Below are 11,440 nucleotides of genomic sequence, written 5' to 3' on the forward strand. Positions count from 1 at the left end.
TAGTATACACATTGATTTCAAAAGTTTGAAATCAATGTGTATACTATTCCTGGCAAACATTTCATTTTTTGGGTGAAATCCAAGCAAATTACGTCACAATTCTAAGCTTACTGAGTTGGAAAAGGAAAAAAAAAGCTCTTTTTCTATAATAAAACGATTCAGCTTTTCTCTGATGGAGCTGGAGCAATGCGCCCAAAACATTCTATTTTTGTAACATATTGCTAGCAGCATTAGATTCAAAAAAATTAATAATTCTAATTTTACTTTGTTAGTATGAAAAATGAGCAGGCGTCATATTTAGAATATCTAAATTACAAGGTACATAATGATTTAAAACAAAATAAATGAAATAATAAGACAAAATTTGTGTCATTTTAAAATAAAACTATAAATAAAAAAAAACTTGTCTTATTATGCTGAAAGATCCATATGTATACGTGTGTTAACATATATATATATATATATATATATATAAATTTAATTTTACTGTGTGCATATATTCAGCAAAAGTGCTTTATGAATGATATCAGAGCTATATAATTGACTTTTTGACGAGATTAAATAAAAATAACTACATCTTTTTTACTACTAAAAGTTTCATGCGTTTTGCTATCATCATGGTAAAAAATACATTGTTTTTTTCTTTAAAAAAAATATACTCTTAATACACATCGTGACGTTTAAGAACAATTATAAAACTGTTACTGTTTGTTTGGTTTTTTAATATTTGGGCTTGTGGTTGTCTAGCAAGAACTTGTTTTCGTGACGGTACTTGGATATTACTTATTTTTATACATTTAATAATTCTTGCTTTGTATATCATACCTTTGTATGATATTATGCAAAGTTTTTCATTGAGGCAAAGCAAGCATTTTTTTGTTACGTTGCTGTTGGCGAGGACTTGTTTATTTATTGACCAGGCATGGCCTACTTTATTTATACGGCCGGATATTTTGCATTTTGAAGAAAAAAATAGAAGGCCAGTTTTTAAAATCGTAATGTTTCAAAAACTTAATACATTTTGAACATTTTCAAAATTATTTTACTTTCTAAATTAAAAAAGTCCACTAGTCCAAAGTTGTATATATTTATAATTTTAGATATTAAACGAACATTTATTAAGAAATAAATAAATAAAAAGAGTCTTTATTTTAAAATTTAGAATTAGTAAAAACAATGTAAGAAATAAGAACAGTTATAAAAAATAATAAAATATTTTTCTTTTTTCATTAAAAAATAAAATAACTATATTATAAATAATTTATTAAACATTCTCAATTTTTTTCTTTTTAAAAGATTTTACATGATCAACAGCTACTTCGCTGGTAGAGATAATTATTTTATTATTAAGAAAAATGTTGATAACAATTCTTCCAGCAAGTTTTCAATAAGTATGATCAGGATTGCTTTCATCAATATTGACACAACATAAAAATTCTTTACAACATGTACCAAAACGTTTTTTAAGTTTCTTTGCTATATATCCAGCAATATGAGCACCTACTTCCCTACTTTCTGGTGCAAGTGTCATGATTTCTGGAGTACACTCAGCTTTATCAATATCAAGAAGAAAGTTTTTCAAATCTGTTAAATTATTTTCTGACTCAAGAGGCATTTTCAAACTATCATCAAAGTTAATACTTTCTTTAACTATACTTTTGATTTTTAATATTTTTTCAGAAATAGTGACATCTTTTAAACCCACCAAAAATCTTCCACCGCTCATTTGTCTATATTGTCCGAATCTCCTTTCTAATGGGTCACTTTGAAATCTCGCAGTTAAAACAAAGTGATATCCATCATTAAGTAAGTCCTCAATCAATAAGGCATGACTATTAAGTGTTCTTATTAGTGCTGCAGCTGTCTGAACACTTAAAGTAAACTTCTCACAGTTTGGTATCTTTTGTGATTGCCAAGCTTCAATCCAATGTGCCATTTCCCTAAGAAATTCAGGTTTTTTATCATCAGAAACAACTGCATTACCTAAAATATTACATGTTGAATATTGCTATTTAGAATTTGATAAAACCCACCACTTGTTAAATAATTTAAGAAAATCTGCACTACTTTTAAGATCAGAAAAATACGAGTGAATCGCTGCAGATGTAGTTTCATCAAAAATTGCAAGTGCTAAAGAAACATTTTGTTTAAAATTGCCAGGATGTAATACTTTCATTGTTATTTTTGGTGCTTTACGCAAGCCAGCATCAAGAGTGATGCCTTTTTCATAAATATTATGGAAGGTGCTCCATTTAATTTCTCCCCACATACAATTATAGGATCTTTAAATCCATTAAAGTTAAAATCTGGAAATAAAAATCTTTTGCAATTTAACAAATTATTTCTGATGTTTTTAATAAGATGTACAACATCAAAACAAAGGTAAATTTTTTTTAGATTGTAAATAAAAAACAAATCTTCGGCTTGTTGATTCAATGCACAAAGAATTTTTTTAAAACAAGAAACATTAGAGGAATGGTTGTCACACACAATAACTCTGACATTAAATTCAGATTCAGTTAAAATACAAAGACATTCAATAATTTTTTCTTTCAACCATTCAGTATTGATTTTTTTTCAGGAGACGTTTTAATCACATATGGATTGTTTTGTTTCAGGCCAACTATCATAAAACAAACTATTCCCTTATACATTTCTCCAGACTCATCACTACCAATCATCTCTCCAGCAAAATACTCCTCACATTTTTGCAAGTACATTTCATCAAAAATCAAGCAAATGTCTTGAAATATCTTACCTTCTAATTTTAAACGTTTTGCACAACTTAGAGCATCAATATTTTCACTAGTTATTTTTTTAAGTAATGATAATGATGGTAAAGGCAATTCTTCACGCAAAAGACTGCATAGAAGTATATCGTAATATCAGTGAATATTTTATAATATTGGCTGAATAAATAGGTTTTTTCATATATTTAATTTGCTGTAATTCAGTCAATACAGATGAAAATTGTTCGACTTGTGATTTAATGTAGGTAGGAAAATTATAAAGCATACTTAAACGACAATCTTTTCCTTGACGAAACCACTGAGGCAATGGCAGAGGTGAACCTTTGTAAAATAATTTAACATGCATCTCATTGTTTACACGAATGCACTCTGTAACTTCTGGAATAGATAAAGTACTATGACTCAATTTATAAAAAATTACATGATCATGATACTTCAAGAATGAAAAACCATCTGGAGCAAGACTTTCAGTAATATCGTCAAAGCTACTAATCAAATCATTCAATAAAAACTATTCATATTGATCTGGCTGAAATATTCTTTTAGTTGGTGATTTCCTTAACGAATTAGAAGATTTTATAAGTTGTGATGAACCTTCTTCAGTCAAATTTGTGTAATTAAAAATAGTTGGAATAGGCTTTAGTTTTTTTATTAATCTAAAACGTTGATTCGTGTTACCTTTCTTAAAATATTTTTTTTCAAAGTGTTTGATGCATATAACGGAAGAATTAGTAGGTGTCTAATCTTTTCTATTTACAAATTTAATCCAATTTTTTTTTAACTCTTCATTTTTTGGAAACGAAAATATTACTGTAGATACTTCACCATAATTATGATAATTTGAACGACAATTTACAACGCAACATTTGTTAACCATCTTTTTGAACTTTCAAAGCTGCTTCTTTAAAAACACTTTACGAGAAAACCGGCCTTCTATTTTTTTCTTCAAAATGCAAAATATCCGGCCGTATAAATAAAGTAGGCCATGGACCAGGTTAATTTCGGTGTTATTTTTAAGTTTTCCTTAATTTTCATATATACTTTGAAAGAGTGGTTGAATTTTTCAGCTTTTTGTTTGTGAATGAGTGTTTGTAGTTAACCCATCTTTTTTTCCATTCACCTTCTGCTAGACCAATATATTGGCCTATGTATTGGCTTAAATAGGCCAATGCTAGTTACAAATTAAATTACAAAGGTATTTGCGATAAAATAATAAAGAGCACGAGCAATTGTAAAGGAACATTAGATCTCAACATCAAGAACCGCTCATAACAAACGCCAAAGAAGTTTTATGAAAATAAACTTTATTAAAATATGTAAATAAAATTCTAATCAAAAAACAACCTTTTTGGGACATATATGTCTTTTGCTAAATACATCAATAATTATATATTATTAATAAAAGAATATATAAAATTGAAGCATATTGTAAATCAGAATCAAGTTTGTTTCAAAGTTGCCCTTTTTTTTAAATGACCATTGAACCTTAAATCATAGTTTTTTTTTGTTATAAATTTTTAAACTAAAATAGCTTCGTACTAAAAAAATATCTAAAACTTGAGATTTTCAAAATGTGGACATCTGTGGTTTTACCCGTTTAGTCTTCATATGTTATATGCAAATATAAAAAATCCATTTATAAAGTTTTCTAATAATAATGTTAACTGTACATATGAAAATATGTGAGTCACTCCACTTTAGTTGCGTGACTTTAACAGTAAAATAAAAAATACTACTGAAATTCGTGATATTACAAAATAATAACAATCTTATTTTTATTTAGAATTGCCCTTCTCATGTTACTCGAGTTTATTTTTAAAAGTATTTAAATTAGCAAAGTTAACAACATCATAGGTTAGACTGTTCCATTTATTAACAATCCTATTAGTAAAGTAATGCGTTCTTGCTTCCAAAATACAAACATTTTTTTTTATGCAACCGTTAATTATGACCTCTTAATTTTGGATATAAATTGTTTATCTCCAATTTACTTTATGAATGTTTTTTTTAATTTTATAATATTTTATTTGTTCGCTCCGTTCTCTTCGTTTTTCTAATGACGTCAATCCAAATTCTTTTAATTGCTCCTCCTAGTTCATACCTTTTAAACATCTTATTCTTGTTGCTCTTTTTTGTACTTGTTCTATTTTATTGATGTCTTTTTTATAATAAGGATTCCATATTGGTGAAGCAGATTCCAAGTGGGGTCGGACTAACGAACCATACAGTAGTTTCTTTAGGTCCTTATCTAAGCATATAAAACAATGTTTTATTTGACCTTATATTCTGTTTGCTTTTCCTGCGATCATATCTATATGATTTTTCCATTTTATATCATTTACCGAAAATAATTTTTTTATCGTCGGCATACAACTTAGAGCAATTTATTATTTCTTGTGATATATCATCAATGTAGATAATAAATAATGGCGGACCTATTCCTGAGCCCTGTAGCACTCCACTTGTTACCTCATTCCATTCTGATTTTCAAGTACCAAACACAACTCTTTGAATTCTTTTAGTCAGATATACTTTAAACCAGTTTACTAAAACTTCATTTTCACAATATGCTTTTAATTTTATAAACAACCTTTTGTGTGCAACTGTATCAAATGCTTTAGAGAAGTCCAAAAAAGCTATATCAATTAAAAAACCACGTTCGAGAGACTGTAAAATTAAATCTAAAGACTCTAGTAAATTTGTGCAACAGTTTTTACTACGGACAAAGTCGTGTTGCGAATCAGATATTAATTTATTTTGAACAAGACGTTCCATCAAAGCGTCTCTTATTATACTATCCATTACTTTGCATACAACAGACGTTAATGAAACAGGACGGTAGTTTGTTGCTTTAAATTGGTCTCTTTTTTTAAATATAGGGATAATATTTGCCCACTGCCATAATCTCGGAATTATGCCACTTGAGGAGGATCGATTAAAAATAATTGACAATGGAGTCGAAATACTATTAGAACATTCCTTTAAAACTCTCGGGTGCACTTTCTCCTCTCCAGTAGATTTGTTATCACTCATTTTACTTAACTTTTTAATAACGGTGTCAATATTTATATCTGGATTTGCAATTGGCTTAGGTAATGCTTTATTAAACGTTGGTACATTGTCGTTTTCCTTTTAAAAAACTAAATCAAAAACATTATTCAGTGCTTTAGTAATATCTGATTCAATTATCGATATTGTTCTATCTTCCATTTCCAGAGCACTTATTTTCTGATTGATTTTAGTTTTACTGTTTATATATTGGTATATAAACTTAGGATTTTCTTTGGATTTATGAACAATTTCATACTCATACTCTCTGATTGTTGATTTTACAGTTTTTTTTTGTGACTTTATTGATATTTTTCTATTCCCTTAATAAATTTTGGTCTCTAAATTTGGAATTCCTGCACTTGATCCACAGTTTTATTTTCAACTTTATCAATGCTGCTTATTTTTTATTAGGCCAAGGTGCTCTTTTGATTTTATTCATATTTTATTGCGGGATATATAGAGTGCATGCCATTTCATAATATTGTAACCATTTATTGTAACACTCGTCTGCGTTGAAATTTTTTTTTTTTTTGTTCTTTATTACAATATTTATGATACATATACAAAAATATATAAAAAAAAAAGAAATGTTAACAAGTCAAGATATCGTTAAGAAATAAATAATAAAAATAAATATAAAGAACGCGAATACTCAAAGAACACCATCAGGTCTTGTCACAGAGAAACAGCTATTGAAAAAATTAGAACGTTTTTTTTAATTTTTTTTAATTTTATTTTTCAATGGTTATTTCTTTTTGTTATGGTGTTTACGGCTTGCATCAATCAAACTACTATGTCTTCCGAACTGCTGACTCATGCGAACAATGATGTCCATAATTTACTAGATAAATCACTTGCGCACACTGAATCTAATTTGCCGAAAATAATCACTGAATCTTATTAATCGCTATATATTATTCACTATATATCACTGAATATAATCAATATAGTTTCATTTTCAGACTGAATATAATGCATTTCCAGATTGTTCAAAAAGTTTGTGCAAAAGGACCTAGATACGATGGCTATCGCTGTGTGTTAAGCCAAATCCAAAATTCCGTTTACGCTTCTGACAACAAAAAACACCAAGCCACTACCAAAGGATGGTTCACCTCCAAACGTAGCCAACATGCATATATTGGCAGATACGCATGCATTCATTATTTTTTCTTTTCTTTTTTTTTTATGTATTTTATTATTTTTATTTTTTTATTATTATTGTTTTTTTTTTCGATGTTTTTACTCTTGTTATTTATTTATTTTTGTTTATTACAAAATTAGATTTAATAATAAAAGTATATAAAGTTCGTAATATAATATTATAAATTAAAATAAACATACAATATTACAATAGAAGAGTTCCAAAACTTAAAAACTAAAACAAGTTAAATAATTCACTAAAACTAAACATGTTTTTAAAAAAATGTTGATAAAATGTTGATAAAAAAACAAACAAAAAATAAATAAAAAAGAATATACATTAAATATATACATATACTAATATAGATAAGGGATTTTCAAAATTTTAAAACTAGATTTGTATATTTTCAGTTGAAAAAATGAGTTTTTTAAGATTTTGTTCAAAAGAATCAAAATTACATTCTTGAGAAAAATCTTTAGATGTATTTAGAACTATACTATTCCATAAAAATGGTCCGCGAAATGAAATAAAAAATTTTCCAAAATTGGTTTGGGAAAATGGTTGTCGAATTAAATTATCGTTCCTTAAAATATATTTATTTCTATCTCTTTGTAAATACAAGTTACGAAAAGAAACGGGTGATAGTTTGAGTTCTTCCATGAAGGCACTTTTTTAACAAGCTTTCGTCTGATAAATCTATAAATACTAATTTTATTATGTCAATTTATAATAACAATAGGCAGTCGGGGTTTATCTTGAAAAGCATTTATTTTATTAATTTTATCTGCTTGATATTTGCGCCAAGTATTATTAGTTTGAGGAAATATAGCATGTCTTTCATCAGAAGACGATGCCTCAGAACAATGAAGTAATACAGCTCCTATAGCTTTTTTTAGTTCATAAACAGATTTCCCACAACATCGACAAATCGTAATTCCAAAATAATTTTTTAGCTTGTTGATTTTTTTGTCCGTAAGACAACCAACACCCCTTAATTTTTTACTATCACTTAACAAGTTCTTATTAGTTGCTTTTAATTTTCTTATTCTTGCTCTAACTCTTTTTTGAATATGCCCTACACATTCAAGCTTGGTTATTTCTTTTCCATCATATGGATTCTGTTTTTGAATGTATGAAAACGCTTTAGAGTCACCATCAAGATAATTTATGTACCTTAATTTACTTTCTAAAACAGAGCCATTAAAACATTCGACAAGTCCTGATGCTTCCATAGATCCAGCAGATCCGATATGATTAAGGTGGCAGTCATTTTTATGTTTTTATATAAACTCTTCATATTCATCAGAGTTAAACTTATTCTCCCAGAGTTCACAAACTTTACATTTTTTTGTGCGAACACGATAGTCAAGGCATTTTCCTGTATCAACTGTGATAACAGTTACTATACCATTTAGGGAGTTATGTCCTGGTTTTTGCCATGTACCGTCGCAAGAAATAGTAATATCTGAAACTCCAGTATCATCTCTCATTTTAAACTCAAGAGCAGCATTGATCAATGATTGCGTTGCAATATATTTGTATGAAAGCAGTATTTTATTTTGAATATCATTAAATGTGGCTTTTTGAATTGGAGGTGGTAAGATTAAAAAACCACAAAGTTTTTCTAATGCGCTATGCCCTTTTCCAATTTCACACATCGCGTGCAAGGCAATCACTAAAACATAGTGAGACTCGTTTTTATTACTTTGAGGTTGCAGAATAGGTTCATTATTGGCAATAACATCGCTGGTTGATGTTGTAAAGTTAGGTAAAATGCTTTCTGTCAATTAATGACAATTCTTTGCTCGCAGAAGTATCTTCATTTTAAGGAAAAATTGCCAAACTCGATTTTTTTGAAGTGTTTTTTCTTTTTTTAAAAACTCTTGAGGCACCAATTTTTTTTCTTCTTAAAGCTTCAGTTTTCATATTAATTGATTAGAAACAATAAATTTGTTTTAATCTACACTAAATAATTTAAAAACAATAATAAACAATTATACTCTAGCTATATTAAACATCAGTAACTGAAATAGATTACATATTATGAAAATTACCTAACAATCTTGACAAGAAATTAGGTGATAACAGCTTATATTAGTGCTAGTTTTAAAGTTTTCACGGGAAAAAAGAAGCCAAATATCATCAAGTAGATTCTTATAACTTGCTACAGAAAATACTTGTTTCAGGCCGTTCAATAAGATGATATACATGATACTTACCTTTGTTGCTATGCTGTTGCAAGGAGCAATGTTTTATAGTACTATTTTTTATATGAAAAATAGACGGTTTTATATAAAATAACACGAGGCTACTAAAAATTTGCACAAAAAAGAATTGCTTATAATTGCTATTCAAATTATATTATTGTTTCACAACTGATCAAATAATTAAGGATAGCAATAATAGATCATCTTATAACTGAAAGTATCCCATGATCAACAGCGTAGTGAATTTTAGTTTTAAGCGAGTAAAGAAGGTTTTCAAAGTATTCTGAACTGAAATTTCGTAAATTAAGTTGAATTCTCTTTTTCAGGTGGTTAAGATGTTTTGCTTTAAAATCATTGGGATAGACTCTCTGTTTTAGGTGAACCCAAAATGTCTCAATTTGGGCCTTATTTGCAGGCCAAAACATATGTTTTATATAACTACATATTATAAAAATATACGTTTTATATAATTTATATAATTAGTTTTATATAATTTAATAATTTATTTTAGGTGTCCCAAGAAGTCCTTACGGTCTTATTACAGAGCACCCCGTGGAAGAGCATTTGAAAGGAAGTTCTTAGTTCTTAAGGAAATCTCCTTCCTTACTGATGTTATAAAACTTGCCCAGAGGTGGCGTCGAACCCCGAATATCGAGGCAAGCGCGTTAACCACAGCGCTACGGCTGCCAAATATGAAGGTCTCAAATTTTGTCACTTGGATGAGCTCATCTAAGTGGAAAGTTAATTATTTAAATTTTTTTCAAATGCAATAACATAAATACAAAAATTTAAAATAAAACAGTTTGAGCAAAAAAGACTCGCAATTATTAAAAATGTTTTCTTATATATTACACACGATAACGATACATGTTTAAAAGTTAACGCTATAATTGTATCGACTCGTAGAATAAAGCCCAATTTCAGTTCAACCACCAATGTAACAAACGGCTCTAATAAAACAGCCAAAATTCAATTATTGTGGAATTTGAAAGTGTAGAATAGAGAAATGTGGTATTAGCAGTAGCATCCAATCTTTCTAAAACTGAACACAAGAATGTTTTTATCAGACCTGATTGAATAATTACGGAACAAGCTGAGTTTAATAAGCTTAACATGAAAAGAAAAGCAGTAAACAACAATCTTGAAAAACATGGTAAACTTGATTACCCATTTCGATTTGTCATCCACAGTGACAGGGTCCCCTGCATCGATGTATCTAAGATCCTTTGAAATCGACAGCCGTTCAGTACACCCATTTTATTGAATGGCAAAAAGCCCGTATTGCACGTTCAAAACCAATCAATACACAATTATATCCGTGATACTATAAAATTATCTACATCAGCCCAAAACTGTTCAAACAAGCCATTAAATACTTTTTTAAGCCAAGAAATTAATTCAAACATCCTCACGCAAATTAAATCACAAAAAAGTTGCCAATCAAATCACGAAAAAAACAAGATAACTGAAAGTTATTTAAAATACTGGTACGCAAACGCTACATCGTTAAATAATAAATATAATGAGTTGTTAATTGAGGTTGAAAGAAATTTACCGGATATAATTATGGTATACGAGAAATGCTGGATAGATAACTCGGTAACTAATATTCCTGGGTATTACTTATATAGAAATGATAGAGCCTTCGGAAAAGGTGGTGGAGTGTGTATACATATTGTTAAAACTTTAAACTCTTTCAAAATTTCCAATACTGAACTTCAAAGTAACCTAATCGAACGGATTTGGTGTTCTTTAAACATTGATAGAGAGAGACTTATATGTGGATGTATTTATCGTAGTGGAGTTAGTGACATATAAAACTGCGTAAATAAAATGAGGTCAATTGAAGCAGCCGACAAGATGATATTGAATTTTATTTCTTATGTGGAGATTTTAATTTCCCCCAAATCGATTGGAGCGGTTCTGTAGGCAAAGTAACTGGAAAAAACAAAATAGCGCAATTATTTATAGATTTCTTAGATAAATTCTATGTTCCAAAACGTAATAAAACCAACATTTCATCTTGAAAATAATTTAAAAAAATATTATTTTAAATCTAGTTATAAAAGAAAGAAATTCAAAATTTTTTAATTTACTACATCACCCACCACTTCAACACGGACTTAATGGACATCACATTCTTACTTTTATAATTATTGCTATAATTTTACTCTATCAAATAAAATTGCAAGGGAATCATACAATTAAAAAATATATGAATCATAAAGGGAACAACAGTAAAATGAACAATTAATTTGATAAAATCAATTGGGATAAACTCTGTGAAAACC

This window comes from Hydra vulgaris, chromosome 04 (assembly GCF_038396675.1).
Source record: "Hydra vulgaris chromosome 04, alternate assembly HydraT2T_AEP".
NCBI classification, from domain to species: domain Eukaryota; kingdom Metazoa; phylum Cnidaria; class Hydrozoa; order Anthoathecata; family Hydridae; genus Hydra; species Hydra vulgaris.